At 43.5% G+C, this 10,564-nt stretch overlaps 1 protein-coding gene across 1 annotated transcript in view; it reads left to right on the forward strand.

The window, feature by feature from the left end:
• The window catches only part of Lrmda (leucine rich melanocyte differentiation associated), a 1,019,887-nt gene that overhangs the window by 195,467 nt on the left and 813,856 nt on the right, over window positions 1–10,564 (forward strand). The window lies entirely within an intron of this gene.

The following is a 10,564-nucleotide window of genomic DNA, read 5'->3' on the forward strand; positions in this document are numbered from 1 at the left end:
TCCCTCTCTCCCTCTCTCCCTCTCTCCCTCTCTCCCTCTCCTTCTCCCCCCCTCCTCCCTTCCCAACTCCTTTTTCATGCCCTAAATAAACTCTATTCTATACTATACTATGGCTGTGGTACCTCAGGGGGAAGGGATGCCTCAGCATGGGCCCACTTAGGCACCCCTTCCACCTCACCATACTGTGCCTTTACAAAACATATCCTGGCTCTCCTCCTCCTCCTCCTCCTGTTCTTCTTCTTCTTCTTCTTCTTCTTCTTCTTCTTCTTCTTCTTCTTCTTCTTCTTCTTCTTCTTCTTCTTCTTCTTTTTCTTCTTCTTTAATAAAACACAACATACAGTATTGGGTTTTGCAATGGAGGGCATAGTGAAATCAAGTCTTTACTTTTAGTCTTTTAATTGAAACTTGTAAAAAAATGCTTCAAAAAGCTGAAAGAAATATCTACTCCAGAAAAATTAAATGGAGATGTTGAAGCAGAGGGGAAGGTAGATCAGAGCCTCTTCTTGTGGCCAGACTGATTGTTCTACCTATAAATGACAGACACTTAGACCCTCTGGGAAAAGAGTGTGAGTTTTCTACCCATTACCATTACGTTTAGATTTTAAAGTTCAAATTACAGCGTGTTAACATTATATAACAGTATGACACACAGAAGGCTGGCTGACTATAGCAGCTCGGTTATTAGACCAAAGAGCAGAATAAGACACACGTTCTAAGGAAGGCTAGGGACACCCCATTCTACCCTGGGGAAGCTGGAAATGTCATGCCCAGAAGCTGTGAGATTTGCCATTGGTCATCGTTTCTGAAGAAAGGAACATGGGACATGCCACACTCCCTCCATTTCATCTAAATAGTGGGTAAGGGAATGGAGGAGTGGAGTCTTAAGTAAAAGCAACAAATCTGTGTTAGTGAAAAATCACCTAATTAATTCAGATAAAAACTTCGTCATTCCACAGGCGTGGAGAATACATGGTTAACTGGGTTTATTATTTACATTAAAAATTACTTGTTCGTGAAATAAAAAAAAATCAATTACCCAGAATGGGGTGAATTAAGGAAATGTTTTATCGGTATAGCTGGCCTTTTTTCAGTTGGTTGCCTTCTTGGTCTCTTGTTGATTTATGAAGTGAAACTTGTGTCTTGTCGCTGGTGGGGGCGTCCTGCAGCCTTTCAGCATAGTTTTGTTTTTTTGGCAGCCTGGGAGAGTTTCCCTGGGTGAAATGACCAAGGAACATAACTCACTGTTCATTTGCTAAAGCAATAACTCATGGAGACATGTACTCATGAAGTCTGTGAGGACTGGAGCTGGCGCCTTTGCATAACCACTCTCTGCTTGGACTTTTTCTAGAAGACTGTGTTCTTAGAACTGTGTGTGAATCTTGGATCAGGCTGACCAAAGTGTGGACAGCCTGGCTTGGTTACAATTCTGCTTTTGTTTTTGTCTGGTGTTGAGTGAACTCAGCTGTTTTTAGGAAAGACTAGAGTGCCATTTTCTGGTGTGGAGAACCCTGGGCAGAGGTGGAGGTCAGCTTTAGCCTTTCTAGGACCCTGTCTGTGAACAGCTTCTTCGCCTTTGACCCTATTGGCTAAAACTTTCCTTCCACTGGTGGATCCCAGGGTTAGGATAATGGGAGATAGGCCTCTAGGACTCTAATAGGAGCTATGCAAACTTCCTTTGTGTTCATTACTTTTCTGTTGCTGTGATAAAACACCATGACCAAGGCAACTTAGAGAAGAAAGAGTTTATTTGGGTTTATGGTTTCAGAGGGTTAAAGGCATGGAAGCAGGAATAGGACGCTGAGGGCTCACATGTTAAATTTCAAGTACAATAAAGAGAGGAGGAACTGGAAATGACCCTCTCATTCTGGGATGATACAGTGTTCTGAAAACAAGTTACTGAGCATCCGTTCATGATGAGAACAGGCATGGCTATACACACCTCTCATTCCCAGAGTTCGGTTGCTTAGAAGTAGAAGGATAAGGAATTCAAGGCCATCTTTGATTGATCTCGAGTTCAAGGCCAGACTGAAAAAAACAATGGGAACTTGTTTCAAAAATGAAGCAAACAAACAACACCCCCTCCTTGCATTTATATGGGGCTTGCTTGGGACACAGTCTTACCTAGAGTAATAAGAAATTACAATTTGTATTCATTTGGCTTGATTGTTATAGAAGAAAATTTTGACTATGCCTGGGGTTCCCTGGCAATCCTGGGTCCCCACCCCCTTTAGTTCTCTAGGCCTCCCATTATCTTGGGGTACGTTTTCAAATCTTTATGTTGTAAGCAAGTGATACAAATGAAGACAGTTCTTGTTCATAGAAATGCAAATCGTGTCTTGTATCATTGTTTCTTGCCCTATGGCTCTCAATTTTGCATCTGTAGTAAGTTCATTTCAGATTCTGGGCAGTCTGGCTATGGGTGGCACTTAGAGTTCTCCTTCAAACTGATACATCTTACCAGTTCTTTCACTAATGTGTGGACTCTTTGAAATCCATTGCTTGCTTTTATGCTTGTTTGTCAGAGAATTATCAATATTACCCCCCTCCCATTTGAAGCAGAAGCAGATCTTTTAGTGACAGGTGTTCGTATCTTTCCCCATGGAAAGTATGTGGAAGTGTGAACCCTTGTGAGCGGCTAGCAGAGTCTGAAAAGAAACTCAAGATTGCATTCTGGGTATGTGACAATGGCCTGCAGCTTATTGTATTAAACACAGCTCATTAGAAGAAAACACAATTAAGTTAATATGCTATCGGTTACATTGGATTCAATTCAGTCGTAGTCTGTGACATAGTTTGAGAAAATGAAAATCCAATTCAGATGAAGACACCTTTTAATGTTGATTTTTTTTTTTCAGACTGAGAAGGAAACTGTAAAAGACTGGTTTGATAAGAGTTTCATGTTTGGGGTGCTGGTGCTGGTGGCTGTTTGGAGAAGAACAGTGTGATGTGTTAGCCAGCACATTAAAGATTAAGGCAGTACAAAACCAGGCCTCAGAATTGCAAGGCAGTGCTCCAAGATAAGGCACCTTTTAAAGCCAGTTGAACCCGGAACTCTTCAGCTTTTAAGCATATCATTAGGTCTTAAACATTAAATTATAAATTTCTCCTCTCTGTGGATTTCCAAGGATGTTCCCACAGATCCAGGCTGGGGAAACAAGCTTTGGCTCGATCAGTCAAAGTAAGTATAGGCTTTATCCACACAACAGAGTTACAGCTAAGCATCTCTTTACTTACAGGGGGGGTGGGGTGGATGAAGAGGGAGAATGGTTGCACGCAGGGATGTGGGGATCTGCAGCCTCTGTTCCCCAGGAGACAAAGGATGTTTCCTTCATGCAGCCAAAGCACTAGAATAAAGTTTTCATGGGAAATAAACAGGATTCAGTTTGTATGATATATAGCGTATCTCTTCTTTCCCCTTCCCTCGCCTGTCTCTGAAAGTACTTGGCATTTTCTAATGACTTTATAACTTCTCTAAGAATAGACTTTTAAGGATGTAGGTTCAAGTGGATATGTCCCTTCACTGGCTTTATTTCAATGTGACTGTCTTGTGGTCAGAGTGTCTGTGTTGTGCTGTGGCATCACTTCCTGTCTTATGCAAGACCAGAGTGTTAGAAGAAACCGTAGGTATGATATGGTATTAGCTCCTAATTTGAACTGTAGATAACAGAATCTATTACATCTCTTTGTAGTTAGCATGCCTTTCTTGCTGATTGTTTCTTTAAATCTTTGGTTCATTGGTTGTTTTGTGTGTTGTAAGACACATTCCATACCCCCCTTGTGTGTGTGTGTTTGTGTGTGTGTGTGTATATGTGTTCATGGTATGTGAACACAGGCATATGAGTGCCACATCACATGCTTGAAGGTTAGGGGACAACTTTGTGGACCAGGTTCTCTCCCTCAGCCTTAACATGGGTTCTAGAGATGACATCAGGTTGCCAGGCTGCAGAAGAAGCATCTTTATCCTCTTTGCCAACTCACTCATCCCCTGTTCAGTTTCAACTTCTGTCTTTGTTGTTAGCTAGGTGTCTTAGTTATGGTTTCTATTTTTGTGAAGAGGCATCATATGACACAGCACCTCTTTGTTTTTGTTTGTTTGTTTGTTTGTTTGTTTGTTTTCGAGACAGGGTTTCTCTGTGTAGCCCTGGCTGTCCTAGAACTTAGCCTGTAGACCAGGCTGGCCTCAAACTCAGAAATCTGTCTGCCTCTGCCTCCCAAGTGCTGGGATTAAAGGCATGCACCACCACTGCCTGGCTACACAGAACATCTTATAAAGGAAAACATTTAAGTGGGGCTGGCTTACAGTCAGAGGTTTAAGTACATTGTCAGCATGGCGAGAAGGATGGTGGAGTGCAGGAAGACATGATGCTGGAGAGTTAGCCCAGAGTCCTTCACCTACAGTAGCAGGCAGCAGGAAGAGAGTGAGAAACCAGGCCTGGCTTGACCATTTGAAATCCAAAGCTCACCTCCAGTGACACACTTCCTCCAATAAGGCCACACCTCCTAATCCCTGTCAAGTAACGCTACTCCCCGACGACCACATGCTCAAATCTATGAGCCTATGGGGGACATTCATATCCAAAACCATCACATAAGATGCTAGATCCTTGTGAATAGATTATTCAGAAGAAAATCCATTCTTGTTTTTTCAAAACCACATACTACTTGGGAATCAGGGTAGTAGCTCAGTTGGTAAAAGGCTTTTCATGCAATCCTGAGGCCCAAGACTCAGATCCACAGTACCCATGTACCCAAAATCCAAGTGCCAGGAGGCAGAACAGAGATGATCTCTAGTGCTTCTTTGCTCTATGAGTTTAGCCTCTTCTACAGCTTCAGGTTCAGTGAGGGATCACGTCTCACAGATCAGATGAAAAGTACTTGAGGTCATCTGCCTTAGTCAGGGCTGCTAGTGTGGCAAGGGGACATCATGGAGAGGAAAGGGTTTACTTGGCTCACACTTCCACATCACAGTTCATCATCAAAAGAAGTCAGGACAGGAACTCAAGCAGAAACCCGGAGGCAAGAGCTGATGCAGAGGCCATTAAAGAATGCTGCTTCCTGGCTTGCTCCCCATGGCTTGCTTAGCCTTCTTCCTTATAGAACCTAGGACCATCAACCCAGGGGTGGCCTCATCCACAGGTGGTTGTCCTTTTCCCCGTGAACCACTCATTAAGGAAATGTCCTGCAGGCCTGACTACTACCTGATCTTATGGAGACATTTTCTCAATTGATACTCCCTCCTCTCTGATGCCTCTAGTTTGTGTCAAGTTGACATAAAGCTAGCCAACACATCTCATACAAACTTTGGTCTTTCTATGCATATGTACACATATGGTCTCCTGACAAATGTGTACAAGTATATTCACTGCTGCACCCCAAATCTATTCCCAGCACTTTTTACCTCTACCACCCAGGTTTTCTACAGTGAGAATCAGATATGACCAATGTGGGAGTTGTGTTCCAGGAGGGTTATAAGCAGCTGGAACAAATGAGGTGCCCAGAAGCCAAAGTGCCAGTAGCTTCCTGTAGATCTTCTGCTGTCTGTCTTCCTGTGATCCGCTCTTTCCTACCTAGGCTACTTGTGCAGCTTCTGATCACCATGTCCTTCTGGGTCTTCCACTGTGATCCTTTGAGGGCACATACCTGGGGCTCTGTTGAGGATTTTCAGGTCTGACTCTGTAAAAGTGAATAATGTATTACTTTTGTTCAGAGCCTGACATAAATCTAGGTCTATGTGGGTGGGAAGTATGGACCCATGCTAAGTGCCTGTCTGTGTTGCTCTACCCAAGAGTTGAGATCTCAAATTCAGAACTCCAGACTTGGAAGCTTTGCTTGTTCCTGGAGTTTTTGATTTGTTTGTTTGTTTGTTTGTTTTTGGACTAGGGAAGCTCAGTTTTGACCATTCATGGGCTCTTACGCACAATACCGTGAAGCTCACAACTTCCCTCCTCCCTGGGTCTCAGCCCAGTATTATAGCAGCATCTCATATAGAACAGATATTCAATGAGAAGACAAAAGCCAAAACCATTTTCTCAGTAAACTTACATTGCTTGGTGGCTTTTGACTCTTGGTCTAGTTCCTCAATCTGGTTCCTTAGGCCTTCCTAACCTGCTTGAAATGGGACAAAGAAGCGCGTGGGCACTTTAAACCCCAAGCTGCTGCTTTACTAACTTATTGTGAAAATCCACATAATCCACAGACTCTGTGCCACACACTCTGTCCCTTGCTCTCACTGAATAGTTAGAATTTGATAGACCTCTTTTTTTTTTTTTTTCTTCTCATTTTATGCTGGAGACTAAGCTGCAGTTCAGGTTAGATCCATGTCCTGAGGCTCATCCTCACTTCACAGGGTGCTGGCTTTGTGGGGCTTTCATTTTGGTGGGAGAGGCAGAAAGACCCCCCCTTTTTTTTTTACCCCCAGCTAGCCCCTTTGGTAGCACTGGGGATTGCTGCAAAGTCATATTTCACCCACCTGTTAATGTCAACCTCCTTTCCAAAGCTAAGAACTGATCTATCTGTTCCGGTGCATGGTCAGTGCAGGGTCTGAACTCTGCAATGATAAGGGATAAGAATCCCGACTTTGTAGAGGTTTATATTGCCCCTCCACCCTGACCCTGATGAAATCTGGCCTGACTGTTAGTTCCATCCTTCTAGAGGCTGTGCTCCTGGGAGGACAGGAAAAGCCACAGGCCAGCTTTTCAGGTCTCTGTTAAAATACAAGGGTGGCTTCTGAAGTCATACAACATTACAGCTATTATGTAAAGCCAAATTATTTTGTGAATTATCAAAAACATTGATCTGCCCTTGATAGTACTTTAGGGTTTTACAGTAAATCTTCAGCCTGATAGTGTTTGCAGGGTGTCAGTTTCTGTCACTTGTAAGCTTACCTTCATCAGCTGCAGTTTGAAAGGAGTCCCAAGTAACAAAGGCATTGCTATCTCTTAAACTTGCCTTTAACCTTCAACCACAAATAACTTACTATTTAGTGTTACGCCTCGGTGCTTTTTGGTGACAATATATCATTTTAAATGTTGGTAACTTGATTTTTGTATTATAAAGACATATAAATAGGAGAAGAAGAAAATGATGGCTAAGTACATTTATGGGCAGTAATCTGAATGGTGTTCCTGATGTGATTCACCCAACATTTATCTGCATAAATTATGGCAGTTAAAGAAAAGGAGCAGATGAGAAACACAGTTAAGGCCGGTTTTAATAGCAGCATAAAATAGAGCAAAAAAATGACGTTCATTACTTTTTAAAATATTACATCTTTATTATGGTTTTCACTCGTTGGAAGCAAATGCCTTGTTAGCTAATGAAACATTGCTGGATGCTCAGTACATCCAACTCTGATGGCATAAGCAACATTTCCCTCCCTTTAAAGCCTTATCCACAGTGCCCCTACTTGGTCACTGGCTACTTGTTCTCAGAATATTAATATAAATGACCTTTAGTATGGAAAAGAAAAAAAAAATCTCCTTCATGAGCAGAGATGAATAACTTGAAGACTGTGTTTTCTTTGTAAGCTCCAAAGTGACTTTGAAATGTGCAGGCTGGCTTCTGCAGAAGTCAGAGGGACCAAGGTATGATAGAGGGAAGAACTCACTCAGGGCTTCCATTCCTGTCTCTTCACACCGTATCCTTAGAGTACAGCTTTCTTAATGAGCAACAATGACAACAACAACAACAACGAAAACCCCTAGTTTGAAAAGTAAACAGGAAAGCACAACTAGCTTTAAAAAAATTGCTGCATAAATTTTTTAGATCCTGCAGAAAACCTGGAGAGTTTATGGAAAGAACCAGCTAAGCCCTCTTTCCAGTCTGTCTGCCTCGCTTTTCATGCTGGTTCTTAAAAGGCAGCTGAGGGTAAAGTCAGAGGGTGGAGGCATCTGAGGCAGCTGAGGGTAAAGTCAGAGGGTGGAGGCATCTGAGGCAGCTGAGGGTAAAGTNTCAGAGGGTGGAGGCATCTGAGGCAGCTGAGGGTAAAGTCAGAGGGTGGAGGCATCTGAGGCAGCTGAGGGTAAAGTCAGAGGGTGGAGGCATCTCATCTTTCAGGTGCTGATTTTTCCAGCTTGGTGAACTTTGAACTTTTGTGCAACATGTGTGTTTCTGTTTGTTCACATGTGTGTAGGTACACATGTATGTAAGTGTGTGTGTAGAGGCCAGAGGTCAACTTTGAATGTTGTTGCTCAGAAGCTACCCACCTTGTTCTCCTACCCTCCTGACAGGGCCTCTCACTGGGACCTGGGGTTTATTGACTTGGCTGATTGGCAGGCCAGGAAACTCGGAGGACTCTCTCCTTCTGCCTCCCTGAGTTGAGAAAAAAAGTGTGCGTTACCATGTTTGCTTTTTATGTAAGGGGTAGGCATAGAACTTATGGTAAGTACTTTATTGACTTGAGTCATCTGTCTAGCACACCCTTCACCTTCGTCAAGGCAGAGAGAACTACATAATCAAAGCCCATTTAGGGTTGGATAGATGGCTCAGCGTTTGCTGCTCTTGAAGAGGGTTTAGATTCCAACATCTAGCTCAGGCAACTCACAACCACCCATAACTCTAGTCCGAAGGATTCTAGTGCTGACCACCTCTAGCCTCCTTAGGCACTAGGCAAGAACATGGTACACATGAATAGATATAAGTAAATACTCATATACATAAAAGTCAAAATATTAAAAGCAATAAGAAAGATGGAAGCGCCCATGCCCCTGCCTCCTAGCTTCATGCTTGTGGATCTTTTGGCTCTAAATTTTCATGACTGTCTTAGCTAGGGTTTCCATTGCTGTGATAAAACACCATGACTAAAAGTAACTTGGGGAGGAAAGGGTTTATTTTGCTGATAAGTTCAGGTAACTAGTCCATCACCAAGGGACCTCAGGGCATCCTGCAGAGCAGGGACCTGGAGGCAGGCACTCAAGCAGAGACTGAGGAGGAATGCGTTTTACTGGTTTATTCCTCTAGTCTTGCTCAGTTTATCTTGTTATCCACCTCAGGACCAGCTGCCCAGGGTTGGCACTACCCAACAATAGGCTGTGCCCTTCCATATTAGTGATTAATCAAGAAAAATGCCCCTCCCCCACACTTGCCTACAGGCCAGTTCTATGGAGGCCTTTTATCAATTAAGATTCCTTTCCCCCAGATAACAACAGCTTTTGCCAAGCTGATACAGAAACTGCCTAACATAAGGACCTTGAGGATCACTTTCTGATCCCCAAGAAGATGGCGTGTAGAACCCAGAAGTCCCTAGTTGACACTCTTCATGGGTCTTATCTCAAAGTTTTGTCTTCATTTTCTTTGTCATAGTAGGTCTCTTAAGCCTTCTGTGAGAAACACACCTGTAAGACAGACAGCCTAGGCTTCCCTTGAACTCACCCCTCATCACTAGAGATGGTTCATCTCACTCCATCCCAGAGGACACACATGTAGGCGTGTTACAGCTCCTGAGCAGGAGCTGGGGAAAAGCCTGAGAAGCAAGCTGCCTTTATGAAGGGTCCTGTGCCTTACGGTCACCTTTCTACTTGATTTCTTCGCCCACAAGGACAGTCATGTCACCTACTGTTGTGCTTTAAACCCTTGGCAGTCAGAACCCTGCTTCATGTGTAGTGGCCTGAGTTTCCTGGGGAAACACAAGGAAGAGACTTGAGAGTTGTCACCTGGCCTCAAATAGATTTCAAGTGAGTAGGTTCTTAGATCATTGGCATAATCTCAAAGACAGTGTGGTAGCCAAGGGCCATTGGCGGTGGTGTTTTGTTTGTTTTTCTGACTTGTGGGAACCTAGGAAAGGGGGCATCTTGGCAAATATCAGGCGAGTCTCATAGAGGTTTTGTGGCCTAGTGACGAGAATAAGTTAAGGATTATTTCTTCTCAATGACAGCTTGTGAGGTTCTTGGAAGTCTTGAGTTTTTTCAAGACCTTCCAGATATGCTTCCATGTTGGAGAAAACTTTAGCTCTTCCCGCTGGTGCCTGTTATTCCTCCCGTCCATGTGAAGGTGTGGGTTCCCCCACTTGATTCTTCTGAGTTCCCTGCAGGGGCTGCCTGATCACCCAGAGTGTTAAACTTTATTTTGCCTATAATGAATGTTACTGCTTTTAGGAGAGTTAAGTGACATAGTCATAGGAAGAGTTCAGAAAGGAAGCACAGCCCCACCCATCCTTTCCTTTTTGGTGCGATGTCCAGTTAGGGAGCTAACAGAAGCCACATGCTTCCCTGGTGTGTTCTCTAAAAACAAAGGTTATTTTTGAATTCTCAGTTTCATGAGAGAGTGTCCTATACAGAACTTATACCATGGACTGTGAAGTTGAGGGCTAAATTAGCTGGAGGAGCGAAGCAACTGCTACGCTTCCTTGGACATTCAAATGCAGATAACAACAGAAGTCCAAAACCAACTTAGGTCTAGCTGGAGGGCAGCTGAAGGAACATGGGCACCAGAAAAGGCTGGGGTCACCTGGGGGAACACCTTCATTTTTCAGTTCAGAAAACACCCTTCCTTCCTTCCTTCCTTCCTTCCTTCCTTCCTTCCTTCCTTCCTTCCTTCCTTCCTTCCTCCCTTCCTTCCTTCTCCCTCT

This window comes from Mus caroli, chromosome 14 (genome assembly GCF_900094665.2).
Source record: "Mus caroli chromosome 14, CAROLI_EIJ_v1.1, whole genome shotgun sequence".
NCBI classification, from domain to species: Eukaryota; Metazoa; Chordata; class Mammalia; order Rodentia; family Muridae; genus Mus; species Mus caroli.